General features: G+C 43.7%; 1 protein-coding gene across 12 annotated transcripts in view; it reads right to left on the reverse strand.

Annotated features, from left to right (window-relative positions):
* Positions 1–16,848, reverse strand: part of PLCB4 (phospholipase C beta 4) — a 333,392-nt gene that overhangs the window by 211,020 nt on the left and 105,524 nt on the right. For all 12 annotated transcript variants that reach the window (XM_075925708.2, XM_075925695.2, XM_075925700.2 and 9 more), the window contains one exon: positions 7,211–7,280. The gene's annotated coding sequence lies outside the window, so the exon portion shown is untranslated. The remainder of the gene's footprint in view (positions 1–7,210; positions 7,281–16,848) is intronic.

Below are 16,848 nucleotides of genomic sequence, written 5' to 3' on the forward strand. Positions count from 1 at the left end.
AGATATTGGTTCCCTCTCCCCTACAGACTTTTTTAAAGTACTCACAATCATTGTTTCTGCAACTAGGAAAAAGAAAATGTTTAACAAGCTACATTACCAGGTAACATTTCCCAACCACCACCTTAACAAAAGGGCACATTAGTTTTTGCTTTAGAACAATTAGCTGCTCCATTGAAGCAAAAAAGGGGGGGGGGTGGTTTTCAAAACTTCTGACCCTTTGGTCAAAGAGACTCAGGGTCCTAGCCTCAGGATTAAGGAAAGCAAAATGTTATATTAAGATGATAAATTCAGTTTTCCTAAGCAAAAGACACAGGCTGGATCAACATTGTGACAACTCTTGGTAGGCAATCCATGCTGTAAAACTGATAATACATTATGGAGTAAATCATTCACTGCCTTCAATTGACAGTATGGTAGTTAACAAGCAAAACAGAATCTGACATAAAACAGCTGAAATTAATTTTTTAAAATAAACTATGTGAAGGCTTCCTGTAATAACATCACCCTTACATACCCGTTGTTGCTTCTAATATTTCCTTAGACCTAATTCTGCTAAAAATGTCTCAGACATGCTGCAATGATGTGTATCTGATTAAAATGAAGGAACAGGTGGTTACTTGTCTCCTATTGCAAAGAGTGAGTCTCTTTGGCAGGTTTTTACACTTTTAAGGTGCTGCTGTCAGTGACAAAAGCCTATCTGAACACAGGGGATGCTCAAACAGGCTGTCAAATTAAAAAAATAGAGAGTGTAAAAACATCAAAGTTAACTACTTCCTCCTCAAAGGTTAATCCAAGATTGCACACACCGTCTATTGGTCTTCCTGGGTCCCGAAACACCATTAAAACGATGGGTTTAGACATAATTCTTTGTTAGAAATAGCTTCCATTTTAAACACACGCACACACACATATACACACACACAAAATAACAAGCAGCATTTAACTACCTAAACACCTTAAAAAAATGCTCCAGAAATGCATTGTATCAGCTGAGTTTTCTTCTTCAAAGGTAATCATGCTTCTACCACTTTTTTTCCTTCCTCCTTACTGAGACTTGACAATTTCAACACTATTAAGGGCTCCACAGAGAATGGCAGTTTTTTCTTTGTATTGGCCTGCTCTTCTGAGCTTCTGCAATTCATTTGCAAACCTTAACATAGGTTATTGTGCATCTGCCATGTCTCTTCTGATGGGCAGACAACATCAAAATTAGAGATATTTACAAAAGTCCTATCTTTGAAGGTCATAGCATTAGAAGAGTTATTCAAACAATTTCAGGTTTTAAATCTCTAAGGGTATATCTACACTACAGCACTAATTCGAACTAACTTAATTTGAATTAGTTAATTCAAAATAAGCTAATTTGAATTAGTGCATCTAGACCTAAAAACTAATTCAAATTAGCCTTTTGCTAATTCAACATAGCATGTCCACATTGAGTGGACCCTGAACCGAAGTTAAGGCTGGCTGGAACCAGTGGCGGCAGGGCATCAGGTTAGGACTTAGAGTGCGGAGCTGTTGCCTCAGGCTAGCTGAGGGCTGTGCTTAAAGGGACCCGACCCCCACCCCGGACAGACAGTTCTCAGGGGTTCCCCGCTTGCTTGTCTAACTCGAGGAGGGAAAGCAAAGCAGTCCTGTCTTGAAGTGCCCTGAGTGCCCACACTCAGCACATCACAGCACTCGGCCATCAGCCCGGCTGCACTTGCCGCAGGCTGCCATCCGGGCGGGGTCAATCGGGGGGCTGTCAGGATTCAGGAGGCCCTGCAGGAGAGCTTCCACCCCGAGGAGCCCGCAGAGCCACCCCAGTCCTCCCCATCGGGGGCTCATGCCCCATTCCTCCCTCACCTCCTTTCACTTACCCTTCTCTAGCCCCCCTTCCTGATGTATACAATAAAGGACACGTGTTCAAAAATAGAAACACTCCTTATTTAACAAAACTGGGGGGGGGGATTAGCCTATGGGGAGACTGGGAAAAGGAGGTGGGAGAGGGGAAGAGAGAGGGTGGGAGAGGGGAGGGGGAAAACTGGGAGGAGGGAGCTGGAATGGGGAAGCCAGGGGAAGAAGGAGGGCAAGTATAAAACTATTGTACGCCACATCTTCAGTACTGTGTACAGATGTGGTCTCCTCACCTCAAAAAAGATATTTAGGCCTTGGAAAGGGTTCAGAAAAGGGCAACTAAAATGATCAGGGGTTTGGAACAGGTCCCATATGAAGAGAGGCTAAAGAGACTGGGACTTTTCAGCTTAGAAAAGAGGAGACTGAGGTGGGATTTGATAGAGGTCTATAAAATCACGAGTGGTGTGGACGGGGTGAATAAAGAAAAGTTCTTCATTAGTTCCCAAAATATAAGGGCTAGAGGACACCAAATGAAATTAATGGACAGCAGGTTTAAAACTAATAAAAGAAAGTTCTTCTTCACACAGCACATAGTCAATCTGTGGAACTCTTTGCCACAGGAGGCTGTGAAGGCTAGAACTATAACAGGTTGGGTCCATGGAGTACTATTCGCCAGGGGGTAAGAAAGGTGTCCCTGGCCTCTGTTTGTGGAAGGTTGGAGATGGATGGCACGAGACAAATCGCTTGGTCATTGTCTTTGGTCCATCCCCTCCAGGGTACCTGGTGGTGGCCGCTGTCGGCAGACAAGCTACTGGGCTGGATGGACCTTTGGCCATTCTTATGTTCTTGGCTCAGGGTTGGGGGTCTCACTGGACCAACTTGATTTTCATGCAAACCTGCACCTGGGTTCGCATGTGGCCTTTGGTGGCCAGGCTGGCAGTTATCCTGCCCTAGACAGCCGCATTCCTGTGCCTAGAGCGGAGGTCGTGGACGTTGGAGGCCTCCCCCCAAACCTCAATGAGGTCCACGATCTCTGCACTAGACCAGACGGGCGCCCGACTCTTGCAGCCCCAGTCAGGCTCTTGGTAGCCGCCAGCCTGGCCCTATGAAGAGGCGGAGGGCTGGGTGGCAGCGGGTGGCTAGCTCATGCCGTGCCAGATGCACGGTCTGCTGGCTGGGTGCTGGCAGGCTTGCAACTGGCACGAGCACTGTAGCCAGACCGTGCCCCTTTAAGGGCTCTGGGGCCGGGAGGGGGGCAGAAAAGTTTCCCTGGTTTGGCCCAGAGTGGACACCAGGGCAACCTAGGAAGGGCTAGCCTCCAACTAGTTTGAATTAAGTGGCTACACAGCCCTTAATTCAAACTTGACGTTACTCCCCGTAGAATGAGGTTTACCTAGTTCGAATTAAGCACTCTGCTAGTTCGATTTAGCTTCGAAATAGCGGTTTGTATGTATAGCCGCTATTAAAGTTAATTTGAACTAACGGCTGTTAGTTCGAATTACCTTTGTAGTGTAGACATACCCTCAGAGATTATGCAGATACATCTAGCCTATTCAATTATTATACTGTTATGGTCTTCAGAGGACAAAGAGCGAAAGTCTGACAAATGTTTACCAGATGAGGGGAAAAACCCATTTCTTTTTGATTTCCAAACAGTCACAGTGAAATGCCTACATGAGGAAAATCGAAAGCCAACAAAACTTAAATTTATGAAGGTACTTCTGAAAGTGTTATTCATAGTGCTGTGGATTCACACGAAAACCAAATAATTCTGGGAATATCAGAAGTAGGTACCAGAAAAGGAATAGAAATTGTAAGTGGATGTTATTTAAAGCAATGTGATATAGTGGGGGGAAGGGAAGGGAGGTGTAGTGATTAGAAGAGAACTACAGGTCGTTTGGACTCTTCTATTTTTAACTTGTTCTATCATGTGGATTTGCTGTGTGATCTTGAATAAGTCTAATTAGATTTCAGGCTCATCAGGGTAAGGATCATGACTAGCTAATTGTTCATTGAGCAAGAGTACACTGTGGGTGTTACTGGAAGCAAATTATAATAGTAGTAGTAGTAGGGACTGATATAGTAGCTGCTATTGCTTGTCATTTGGGTAGGAGAAACTGCAACCCACTGCTAGAGATTAAGTCTTAACATTGCCGTTTGAAATACTGAAATCAACATTTAATAACCGTTACTTATTAGACACTCATCCAAATGCAAAGTCCCACATGATTCAAAATGTTACAATATTACAATACTCTGAAATGCAGCACAATCACACTGGAAAACCTAAGTGCTAAGAAGGATGTGAATCCAATGTTTATATTTCCCTTGAAATGTCAATCAACATGTTTTTTTCTTATTAAAATAACCCCTATTGTTCTAGTGTCCCTAGGCATCCGTGCATTTTTCTAAACTTCCAAATGCTACAGCAAAATCAGTCACATACAACACCAGTGATCCTGAGAAGAAATCTGGATAGAGAGGCTGGAGCTGTGTTTTTTCTACTGACTAAAGATGAAGAATAGTACATAGGTATTCAGCAAGCAGTACTGCCCTTCAATTATTTAAACAATAAACAACAGTCAAGTTTGCTGTTCCACTAGATACCACAAGCCTCATTCGCTGCCAGTCATATGGGAGCCTGTCTACACTAGGGAGTTATTTTGAACTAACTCCCCTTATTTCGAATTAACCAGGTGAGCATCCACACAGCAAGCCAGTTATTTCAAAATTATTTCAAAATAATGGGCTTGTTATTTTGAAATAATAATCCCTGCTTGTGATGAGGAATAATGCCTTTTTCAAAATAGTTATTTGGGGAGTTATTATTTTGAAATAACTTATTTTGCAATAATCTCATAGTGTAGCATTTCTTCAGAACCTACCGAATTCAAAGAAAGACTTAGCTGCTGTTCCACAGTGACTGGCCATTGCTCGCTACTGTATCTCTTGGGAGTAATTCAACCAACCACAATTTCTGTGAGAACAATAATTGGTTGCACCCAAAGCACCACAGCCCCACGAGTATTTTCAGGAAAGGGATATTTTTCTTCAACCCCTCCCCATACGTGATTTAGCTGCAGAGTATCACTTGAACGACTCCGAGCGGATGGGTGGAAAAGAGGAAGAGATAAGGGTTGAGAAATGAGAGGGGTTTGGTCTTGTTTAGCACTGGCATACTTGTATGGCCAACAATTTAGTGGATGTGGGAAGGGAGTCTTATTCCATTGGCTTCCATCCTTCAATGGGCCTTTTCTAGAGTTCCCAGCTTTGTATAGACACTCCAGCACAGAATGGGGTGGCAGAATCCATATTTAAGACCATCACGCCCACGGAAGGGGTCAGAGATTTGTTGGGCTGGTTAGGCGCCAATGGAAGTGGGTCAATTCATACCAGGGTTCTGATGGTACAAATCAGTCCATTCTACAATGTTTAGGTGGAGTGCATCTCTCCTGAGGGTGAGTGTGTTTTGAGTGTGAGAAGAGTGGGGGGTGAGGGAGAGGGTAATACTAAGGCCTTCTCCTAATTGTACTAGATTAATCAGGACAAAGCTACATGATTTCCATGCGTGGGTTGGATTAACGTGGCACCTGGCCACTCAAAGGGTGTGTCTAAACTACACCCCTCTGCCAACAGACGGATGTAGATTAGACACATCGCTATTGCAAATGAAGCGGGGATTTGAATATCCCACACTTCATTTGAATAAAAATGGCTGCCGCTTTTTGCCGACGTGACACTTTGCCAGAAAAGCGGCAGTCTAAATGGGGGAATCGGTCAACAAGGAAAGCCTTTTCGACCATTGCACGAGGCATAAGGGATTGGTCAGAAAAGGCTTTCTTTGTTGAACGATCCCCATGTAGACTGTCGCTTTTTGCTGGCAAAGTGCCGCATCGGCAAAAAGCGGTGGCCATTTTTATTCAAATGAAGAGCGGGATATTTAAATCCCCGCTTCATTTGCAACAGTGATGTGCCTAATCTACATCCCTCTGTCAGAGGAGGAGTGTAGTTTAGACACACCCAAAGTGTGGTATGGTTTGGGAACTATTAGGAAAGGTGGCTGATTATTTTTAATAGACTGGATTGCTTCTCTCCCTGGCTGGGGACACTTAGAGGTAATAAATGGGATTTACACTTTGTCCTGGGAGTCTTTACATGGGCAGGCAGCTGTTCCCCTACAACTGATATTGAAAGGGGTCTGAGCAGGTTGAGTTATGCTGTTGTGAGATAAGGTCACAGCAAACCAAATGGATTGCCCTGGGTGCTTAAAATCTCAGTTCCCGTTGCAACAGACAGAGACTATGCAATCAGAGTTCTTCCCGACATAGGCCACATAAAAAACATGTATTATCAGTTCCATAGATTTCTCATCCTGGTGGCTCAAGATTCTACCAATCTTAAATCCACACTGTTCCCTGTGGGGTCAGTAGCTAATAAAGTCAAACACACAATGTGATTTGTCCTTTTCATATTTGTTCATTTTTTTTAATTGTATCCTTTGGTATATATGGTTGTGACTACTTTCTTCCACTATGTGATCTGAGGAAGTGGGTCTGGCCCACGAAAGCTCATCATCTAATAAACCATCTTGTTAGTCTTTAAAGTGCTACATTGTCCTGCATTTTGCTTCAACTACCCCAGACTAACACGGCTACATTTCTATCACCTGAACTACAGATTTTGTTGGGCCTTTGTTAGCTCTGCTTTCATGAGGCAGTTACCCAGGTCAGTACAAACAGAAAGAAAGCTGGAGGGGTACCCTCGCTGTTTGCACTCCTATTTATTAATGGGTTATGCCCTGCCTTTGTTACGGAGGTTTGCAAATAGCAGGCTTTTCATTCCTCAATGACTTCACAGACAGCACAGGTATTCCGTCTGCTACATAATTAAACCCCTCTCTCCAAAGTGGTCATCCACACCATCACCACCTTTTGACTATTGCCAGGAGATTTCCTCAAGTCTGACCCTGTCAGCTACTCTAAATTCTGCTACTGCAGAATGCAGTTGCTCAAATGCTCATGAATGTCAACCACAGGGAATATACAACATCTGCAATAGCTACCTATTCACTTCCCAGTGCAGTTCAAGCTATTGACACTTTTATTAAGCTTGGTCTGATCTTGGTCCAGACAACATGCTACCCGTCTCTATCGCAATTCACTGATCCTTTCATTCAGTTCTACATAGAGCCTCCAAACAATACAATCGTTATGAACCCAAGCACAGATTAGCTAATATACAGTATATTATTCAAGAACAAAAGGTGATATGTCAAACCTTCAGCTTAAAATTCTATATAAAACAAAAAGCCCTTAACATTATATTTGCAACTGTTTGTATGTTATCATTGTTAGTTCACAAACAGCTAACTTACCTAAGTAGCTCTTGATTGGCTGGTTAAATTGCTGGACAGATTAGACAGATGTGCTGGGAAAGTCTTCCTTCTGTGAAACAATAAAACAAATTAATAAGCTGATACCATCTACTGAAACTGCCTACTGGAAAAATATCCCTTTGAAAGTCCAGAAACGTAAGGTATCAAGAGAAACATTTAAAAACAAGGGTTGGCTATGCCTTTGTTAAATCTCTCTCTCTCTCTCACACACACACAGATAGATTTCAACATTAGTAAAGCATCCTAAATAATTCATAAAGAATAGAAAGAAGCACTTGAATAACACTGCCATATTTGTAATCTTGCCAGAATAAATGTTAGCTGAATCTAATTGCTTTTGCTGAAACTCTTCTTCAAATGAGCAAAATAAACTTCAGCAGAGACTTCATCTGACAATGACAACAACCGGAGTGAAATGAGACCAGTGAACAGTACAAGAGACAGGGGTCACATAAAAGAGAGGAAAGGGCTTTGGTTATGTGCATACTGCAGTAAATGCCCTGCCTGCCCAGGGGCCAGGTTTCACTGCACATACAGGTTGTTGCACTTGAAAGAATCACAGGCAGCATATTACTACATACTTTTTGCAATACGACAACAGATGGATATGGACAGAGGAGTACAAGGAAATGAGACAATAGTGGTTGGCACGACAGGTGGTGGTCTCAGCACGTGGGCACCACAGCAGAGGAGAATTTTAAAGAGGGCTCTGAAATGGGTTAATGAGATAGCTCTGCAGAGGTTTATGGGGGGCTCTTCCCAGGCAATATGGGAGAAAGTACAAAAGTGCTTGCTGGAAGGCTGCTCTTGTCCAGGCCAGAGAAGAGGATGTGGAGGAGTAATCGAGATGCAAGAAACTAAAACAATCTGTTATTTCTTCTGGCTCTTTTGCTCAAGACAAGAACTGTTACCTGTGCGCCTAATCCTGCTTTACTCTCAGCCATCCCGCTTTCAGCCACAAAACAAACCCAGCTCGGCACTAGGTAAATTGCCTTACCACAACACTTGGATCCCACTGATGGAGATGCAGCGTTGGCATCCACACACTGAATATTACAAAGATAACATCACCTCCCTTAACGGCCCCACAACACCTCAAATAGGAAGGGTTAACATACTAGAATCATGTGGAATTCCGCACGCAAGAGCCCTTTGGCCAACGTACCACTGCTCACCCTATACTATCCCCTGAGATCTAAGAGAAAGGAATCATTCAAGAACAGCTCTGTTTATTTCTGTCGAGGAGCCAGCAGTAACAAAGACTGATGACAGACCTAAAAGAAGCAGCACAGGCAGCTGATCTGTATCCCAGTAGGACTCCAAACACTATAGGGGTGGCTTTATCACAGCTTAGCTGAACATTTCGCCCATAAACGAATACTTTTCTATATGGAAAGGGGCTACACAATAATTAGCGAGTCTGTCCATGCCAATAAATGATTCCTCAATAAGGCACCTAACAACTCTTCAGTAAGGGATGCTGATAGGACTTGTACCCACATCCAACCTGCATCTGCTCAGACACTAGAGGCAGCAAATTCAGCTTTTTGGGAACTTGGGCCACTGAATGAGAACTGTTTTGAGCCCTCTTCGCCAAAAGGAAGATCCCAGAAGTGCACTGCCTACAAGGAGGAGTAAAGGAGAGGACATATCCTGGAAAACAAACACTAACTTCTTACTTCTCAGAAAAAAGAACTGCAACCACAAAGCAGAGAATATAAATGACCATTGTTGAACAGTTATAATCAAAACACAAAGATACATACAGATTGTGCACCAGGACAAAAGCACATTTTTAGCGATACTTATAAATAATTCACTATAACCATGAGTGACATGGAGGCCTTGCCATTCCCACATGGTGCTAATTGCAGTTGGATGTCCAGATAAACCAAGAGTCTGCTTTGTGGCCAGCAAATGGAAATTGCGGCTCATGGTGTGTACACACTTGTGGGTAACTCCATAATCATAAATTAAAAGTGTGCTATTGATTTAACCAATCATGATGGACTACTATTATCAGGTAACATTTTATTTATAAATACATGAATGGCATGACAGTCTCACAGTAAGTATCTGCCTGCTGCTGTGAAACTTATTTTTCTAAAATAGAGATTTTTAAGTTTAAGAGCCTACAAAACTTCAGTAATTTATATAATAGAATGCTGCTGACTAATACGCATGCCAGTACTGGAGTATTGAAAGTAATGATCGGTGATCATAGAACTATTTTGGGGCTTTACATACTTCTAATGTATATACTAATTATTTGCTAATAGCAGTGTATGGCTATTTGTAAATGTCTAAGAGTATTATCATTACTATTATTATGACCACATCTATAATAATATTAAGCATTTTGAAAGTCTACATAGAAAGAACTGTGCAAAGAAGTTACTGGTGTAGTTCAGTTTAAAAAAACCTGCTGGCTTAACTAAAGATAAAAATGATCAGACAAGATGCCATATATTGCATCATATAGTTACTTCGGTGTATCCCATGTGTTTTCTGCATATCACTGCATTCTTGCACAAAGCCTGAATAAATGGACAGAAGGACTGAGAACTAAGACAAATAAGCAGGGAGTGGGCTGAATGAAATTCACTCAGATTTCAAACCGAGGACAGGTCATCTTCCACAGTCACTAATCAAACCTACAGCCTACAATATCAGCTACTCTATCTTCACACCCCTACCATATGTAGGGACACTAGATTTCAACAAGGCACCTCCTCCACCAGTCTATCTCCAATTGCTTTCCTAAAAGTTGGAGCTACACATCATGGTGAGTAGAAGTTCAACTCTTTAGGGAATTGTCCTTCCAACCTTTCAGAAGAGGTTTAGAGTGAGTATTCCGTGACCTCTTCGTCTGCACTCAGTGAATTTCACTAATGAGGCCCCAAAGAAAGAAATATTTAGATACATAACACAGGGGCTTCTCATTTACAAATGAAGGACTGTACTACCAATTGAGTGGGAATAATAACCAAAAAAGAGATAAGTTTCTGATGTTTTTCTGAATATTTGAGTATGACATTTAAAACAAAACAACAAATCAGAGAAAGAAAATGGAGTGGTGCTTAGATTTTCAAACCACTAAAGACGACATTAAAATCTGCTTGTAGTCTCCACTACAACTTGTAAGCCGAACAGTGTGCTGAAAACTGAAATATATTGTCATTAAACAAAGTACTGCATGGATTTTTCAGTTGAAGGGCTGCAGAGGAATTCCAGGCAGTGCAGTAAAGTGATTTCTGTAATGATGTGAATATACAATATTGGGATGACTGACCGCTTGGAAGACTAATATGGATGACAGGCCTTAATCAGAGCATAATGGCAATAGTTTTCGAGTCCATATCTTGAAAGAGAACTCAGTTTTGTAATCTGTATACTAGATTTTTTTAAAACTTTCTTGAAAAATGTTATAGATCCTGAGAGATTTCATATGACCAATGAGTTTCTAATCAGGAGAAGCAGAAATGTACTGGACTTTAAACCTCATCTTTTTAAAAAACATCTTGTCCCTCTCCCCTCCTTCCATCCCCCACACATTTTAATTATAATATGATGTTAGCAGCTGTCATTTCACAAACTGCTGTAGTTAGGGATTAATGACTTACAGCATTTAAAAGCTGTGATATCAAGATGTCTTCTACCAGTAAAAGCATCAATTTCTAAAAAAAGGTTCACAACAGCAGCTATGAAAAAAATGTCCAAATTGGAGAAGAAAAATGGCATTTAGAACAATGAAAAATTAAGGCCGAGAAGCTGGCTAGCTGCCAAGACTAGAAATGAATATGATGTGCCAATGGAAATCTAAAAATCCTAGCCGTTTCCTAGATATTGCATCGTGCAATTCCCACTGGTCCCTTGCCATAGCTCAGATTTATTGCTCTTGGTCCAAAAGCGATGTACGAACTCTCAGACCAAAGGTCAGTTAACTGTTAAATCTCTAGGGTGAAATGTTGGCTTCACAAAAATCAATAGCAAAACTCCTACTGACTTCAGTGAGGTCAGACGTTATACCCTGGTATTTAGATTCAACATGCAATTTCATCCTAACCACTAAGAACATGCATGAGCAGTTTGCTATCTTCACACACAGCTACTTTCTAGACCGATTGGCTTTGCTTTTCCTAGAATGTTAATGTTGGAGCCAGCAGCCATCTCATCCTCAGTATTTGTAGAATGTCAACCACAGAGGAGCTCTGCATTCCGGTTGGATCTACCCATGGTCAGTACTCCCAATATTCTTCAAAAACACCCCCACAGGTTTGCTCTAACATCTCCCTGAACACAATGACCTGACAGATGATCTGATTCTATTTGAGAATGTGCTATGTTCCTTCCCCATGATACTCCCCCCACTCCCCCGCCTTCTTTTAGCCTGTCACAATCCAGGAATTATTCATGCAGCAAGTCTCCAGCTATAAGATGGATCACGTAATCAAGGAATTTACATGCTGCTTCCTAGCCAGGAAGGTGGTTTCTAATCAGCAGAGTGCACGGTCTTCAAGAAGAAAGAGCTAAATGAACTGACTCAACTGTGTGTGTGTTGCTAGTACCCTCTTGGGGAGAAAAGAGGAGATCTAACACACACATCCCTCAAAGTAGAGTCTCCAAGGGGGTCACCAATAGAGAGCAGGCTCAAGGAAGTCACTTCTAATTTAGAGGAGGAGCGTGCTTTGATTGCCTTATGCAACCCTTAGTTGAGGCTTATGCTAACTACCCACAAAGAGGGGCATTTGGTGCACTGCCTGCACCCCCTTTTCCTTTATTCCCCCCCTCACATCCAGTCCTGCCATAGACTGTGCTTCATGATGTCTCATCAGTCATGAGATTCCTCTGGAGCATGGCGCCAGTGAAGAGGGGAACTAGTAGATGAGACGTTTAGTGGCTTGCTCAGTTTTGCTTTAGGCAATTTTGTTTTTAACCTTCTCCCCCAACCTTTGACCATTTATTATTTTGTGCTGTAGGTTAAACAATAAGAATGAACCCCAGAACCAGGCCCGCATAAGAATGGTACTACCTACCCCCATGCCACCAACCCTGCAAGCTTGGCATCTGGCCCAATAGAGCCCCTCGCTGATGTGGCATCGGCACTTACTGCCAAAGTGGTGGCTGGTCACATTAAAGGAAGCATTTAGTGTTCTCAGGACTGAAGCTGTGGCTGTTAAGATTCAGCCTCGAGGAGGCAGTGGCGCGGGTCTGCCCACCCCGGGAAGAACATGGGAAGACTGTAGATCAATTTGATTGTGATGTAGGCATGGGAAGAGGGTGGGGTATTAGAATGGAGGAGAGTGCTGCTGCCCATGTACTGAGCTTGTGCCCAAATGGAGTGGAGACAGAGACCCAACTTCTCTCTGATCCCCTTCATCCCCAGCACTACCAAGCAGCGTTATCATGAGAGTCCCATGCACAGCCACGTGAAGAGAAGCAGGGAGGCAGTGGAAATAGATGAGGGCTTCTCGTAATGTTGTGACTTTGCTTGAAAGTGGCAAATAACTTAGTTATCCTATGTGAAACAGAAATGAAGGCCTAGGCTATGTCTAGACTGCAGGCTCCTTTCGGAAGAAGCTTTTCCAGAAGAGATCTTCCGAAAAAATGTCTTCTGAAAGAGCATCCTCACTGGGAAAGTGCATCGAGAAAGCGATCACTTTTTCGACAGATAGCACCCATTCAGCGTGGATGCTATCTCGCATGCAAGTTGTGATTACCAGGGGTCGACAAATTATGGAAAACCCTACTCGCCAGACAAAAAAGGGACTCGCCACCCTCCTCCACAAAAAGTGTTTTTTAATGACAAACTCCTAATAATAAAAACAGTAATTACTAATAAGTTATTAATAAATATCTTATAAACCTCTAACTTTTCTCTCTGCTGCCATGTCTCCTCCCCTTGCTCCATCAGCTCACCTGGTGCCCCCCAACCCTTCACCCTGCGCTGTCCTGACTCCTGCTCTTCTCATTGCCCTCAGCCTTCCTGAAACCTTCCCCCCTCCACCAGCCCTTCTCTCTACCCTGTGCCCACTCCTCCAGTAGCCCCACTCTGATCGTGTGAGCGACCCCACCTCATCTCCTCTTCTAAAACCTCCCTCTACACACCTGCCCTACCTCTCTCCTCTGGTGCTGGTCCCTCCCCTGCAGGTGTCTGCCCTTCTGCTTCACCCCCAGAATCCCTTGGCACCTGCACCCTCCTGGTGCCTCCCCCTTCCCTCACTGCCCCTGCCCCCTTTGCCTTTTTTCACTGATACCCACCCCCTCACCACCCTCTGCCCCCGTTCCCCTCATGCCCCTGTACCCTTACAGATGCCTTGCTCCATCCCTGCCTTCTTCATGCCCACCCCTTCTTTCAAGCCTTCTCCCAGCACCTCCCCCTCCCCCTCTAGCCCCCAGGGCCCTTACCCTCTCCTCTCCCAGCATCACCCTGGCCCCCCTCCCACTGACACCTCCCCTCCTGCCCTTTTCCTGATTGTCTGCACTTGGCCCCCTGGCATTTGTCTCCCCTGCACCCCTGTCCCTTGGTGCCTTCCCCTTTCTTCTTCTTCTTCTCCTGACCTCCTCCCCTCAGCACAAGCCCCTTTCCCATATTTTTCACCTCCCCTCCCCACAGCCCAGCCCAGCTCAGCCCCTTCCCCTCCCCAGGGGCCAGCTCTAGGTTTTTTGCTGCCCCAAGCAAAACATTTTTTGTTCCCCCTTTGTTGTTGTCTTTTACACATGTTTGCATTTTGCAATGTTTTTTTTGTTTTTGTTTTTCTTTTTTGTCTGGGCATTTTAGTCCTATAAATAGCAAATAGCATTTTCATTCATTTTTTTCCATAAAGGCAAAGGCACTTCAAGTAAACTCCCCCTTTCACTCGCTGCTGGGTCACAGCAGCCTTTTCCCTGCCCTGTCCAGCCCCTCCCTATGGGCAAGCACCCTTCACTCCCTACCCACAGGGGGTGCAAGGACAGCACAGACCCAGAGGGGTGCAGGGAACAGTGGGGGAGTATGGGGGTGGTGCGGGGAACGGGAGGCATGGAGCCAGAGGGATGCAGGGATCAGGGGTAACAGTGTGTGGTGGAGGCACGGGGAATGGGATGCGGGGAACGAAAGGGGCAGAGGGATTGGGGTCTAGGGGCTGTGCAGGGAACAGGCAGCACAGAGCTGGGGGCAGGGATCGGAGGAACAGGGTGCGGGGTGTAAGGGCAGCGCAGAGCCAAAGGGTTGCAGGGAAGAGGGAGAACAGGGGGTCCGGGGTGCAGGGGCGGCGTGGGGAACGGGCGGCGCAGAGACAAAGGGGGCCTGGAGCCATGGCAGGACTGGAGCTGGCCAGAGACACGCGGCCAGAGCCGAACTGCCACGGCCCTTTAAAAATCAGTGGGGCAAGGTCACACCAGCATCCTGGCGTCCCGCCCCGCCTCCTCATGCCAGAGCTGCATGCAGGCAGCCTGGTGGGAAGAATCACCGCACTTCCCCCTTCCCAGTGGCGCTCTGCTCCTCCGCCGGCCAGAGGACCGGATGGGGCCATGCCGCCCGTAATGCGGGCTTCGGCCAGCCCATCACAACAGCCCACCGGGCCAGTCTGCCCCTGCACTTGCCAGCTGGAAAAATCTACTCCCCACAGGCGAGTGCATTTGTAGAGCCCTGGTGATTACCATGGGCGGAATTGCCACCAGGGCACCTGTACTTCTTCCTTTTTCCTCTTCTTGCAAAAGAACTCCCTTTTCCCCATCCATACATGCCTTTTTCTGAAAGAGGTTTCTTCCTCATAGAAAGAGGATTACCAATGCTGGAAAAACCCCTCTGTTCTTTCAATTTACTTTTGAAAGCACGTGTTTGCAGTGTGGACGTTACTCAGGTTTTGTCAGAAAAACGGCTTTTTCCGACAAACCTCTGTAGCATAGACATACCCCTAGATTCCCAACAGATGTGAAGGCAGTAGAACAACACTGATTTACATCAGTTGAAGATCTGGCCCCATTTTCAGTGGCAGAAAAATTCCTTTGCACTGACAAATGAATATTTAATAGAAATACAGAATCATGATTGCTGCAATATTGTGTTCATATTTATACTGTAATGTGTGAGCTAAAAACAAAATTATTTAGCTCCAAGTAAATGGCTGGGTTTGTTTTTAAAGGATATTAGCTAAGAACAGACAATGTGCTTGTGATGACAAAAGTATAATCAACAACAAAAGAAAATAATCACCAAAAAAATAAGAGGCATGTTCCACCCTTAAATAAAATGTAAGGCTCAAAAGAGTTGTTTTTTTATAATATCCTCTATATATTCTTGCTCTTTCACCACACATTCCAGCAACAACACAATGACTTGCAAAACTAAAACATTACAGCTTGCCTAGAGAATAAGAAATGCTGAATAATCTATCTATGCTCGGCTTGTGGTGGTGGGAATAAGGGATTTATCATTATTTCTTACAGCAGAAAAGTGCATTTTTCAATTCAGAATCCAAAATATTATATATGGTCATGTCTTACTTCACTGTAACAAAAGAAAGGTTTTTTTCCTATCATTATTCCATCTTGCATGCAAAAATAATGAAGTCAAAGGAGTTACTAATATTTTTCAGATGAAATTGTTTTCCTCAACTTTACAATACAGTACTTGCAGCTGGTCTCGACCCCACAGTAATAACATTTAAATGACTGATGCATTAATTTTCCAACTACCCTTTATATCAATCCTATTTTATAAAACAATAAACAACAAGAAAATCCTAACACCACCATGTTTTTCTTCTCTAGATTTAGACCCAGTTCTGCTTTTACCATCTGCATCGTCTCTTTGTTCTTCTCTTCAACTACAGAGACCACCCAAACCCCACATAATGTTTTGATAAAAATTTAGGCTAATATTTGTAACATTTAAGCAAGAATCAGAGGGGTAGCTATGTTAGTATGGATCCGATACATCTGTTAGTCTATAAGGTGCCACAGGACGCCTTGTCATTTAAGCAAGAGACACTTTTGTATGGTGCTGAGACTATTAGAATGTGTCTTTTTGGTTTGTCAGTTCAGAGCACAGATCTGTAAATATGGATGTACACAACTATTTATATTGGTTGCTTCAACAGAGGACAATAAACAGATGCGTGAACACACTGACTCGTGACTTGGCATGGCCTCTATCGTTTGGAATTGTAACTACCTGCAACATGAAAAGGTTCACTATCCTGGTTTCCATTCCCTTTAGCGCCTAACCAATGATTTATCAAAAGACCAGATGCTGACTTCTTTGCAGCTAGTGCACCGACAGGTCTACAAGTTTTGGTAACATCCCTCATAAGAAGGAGAATATCCAGCTGAGACCTGGCTTCCCAGGGCAATGACAGATGTCTACCCTGACAACACCATTTGAGATCAAAGACTTAGTACATCATCCTATGGAGCTGCCCGCCACTAAGCTGTAATACGAAAAGTCTCTGGTGATCTGGACCTGTGCAACACTGTATAATTTTAGTAGCACTCTGCTTATACAATAACATATATATGAACAGTAAATAATTCTCTAAATGCTGCTTCTACAATTTAATGAGACACACACTGCCAGACATTTTTTATTGTCTTTGACTAGTTGAATAAGTGCCACATTACTCTAATTCTTTTCT

Source organism: Pelodiscus sinensis, chromosome 3 (genome assembly GCF_052426305.1).
Source record: "Pelodiscus sinensis isolate ZL-2025 chromosome 3, ASM5242630v1, whole genome shotgun sequence".
In the NCBI taxonomy this organism is placed as follows: Eukaryota; Metazoa; Chordata; order Testudines; family Trionychidae; genus Pelodiscus; species Pelodiscus sinensis.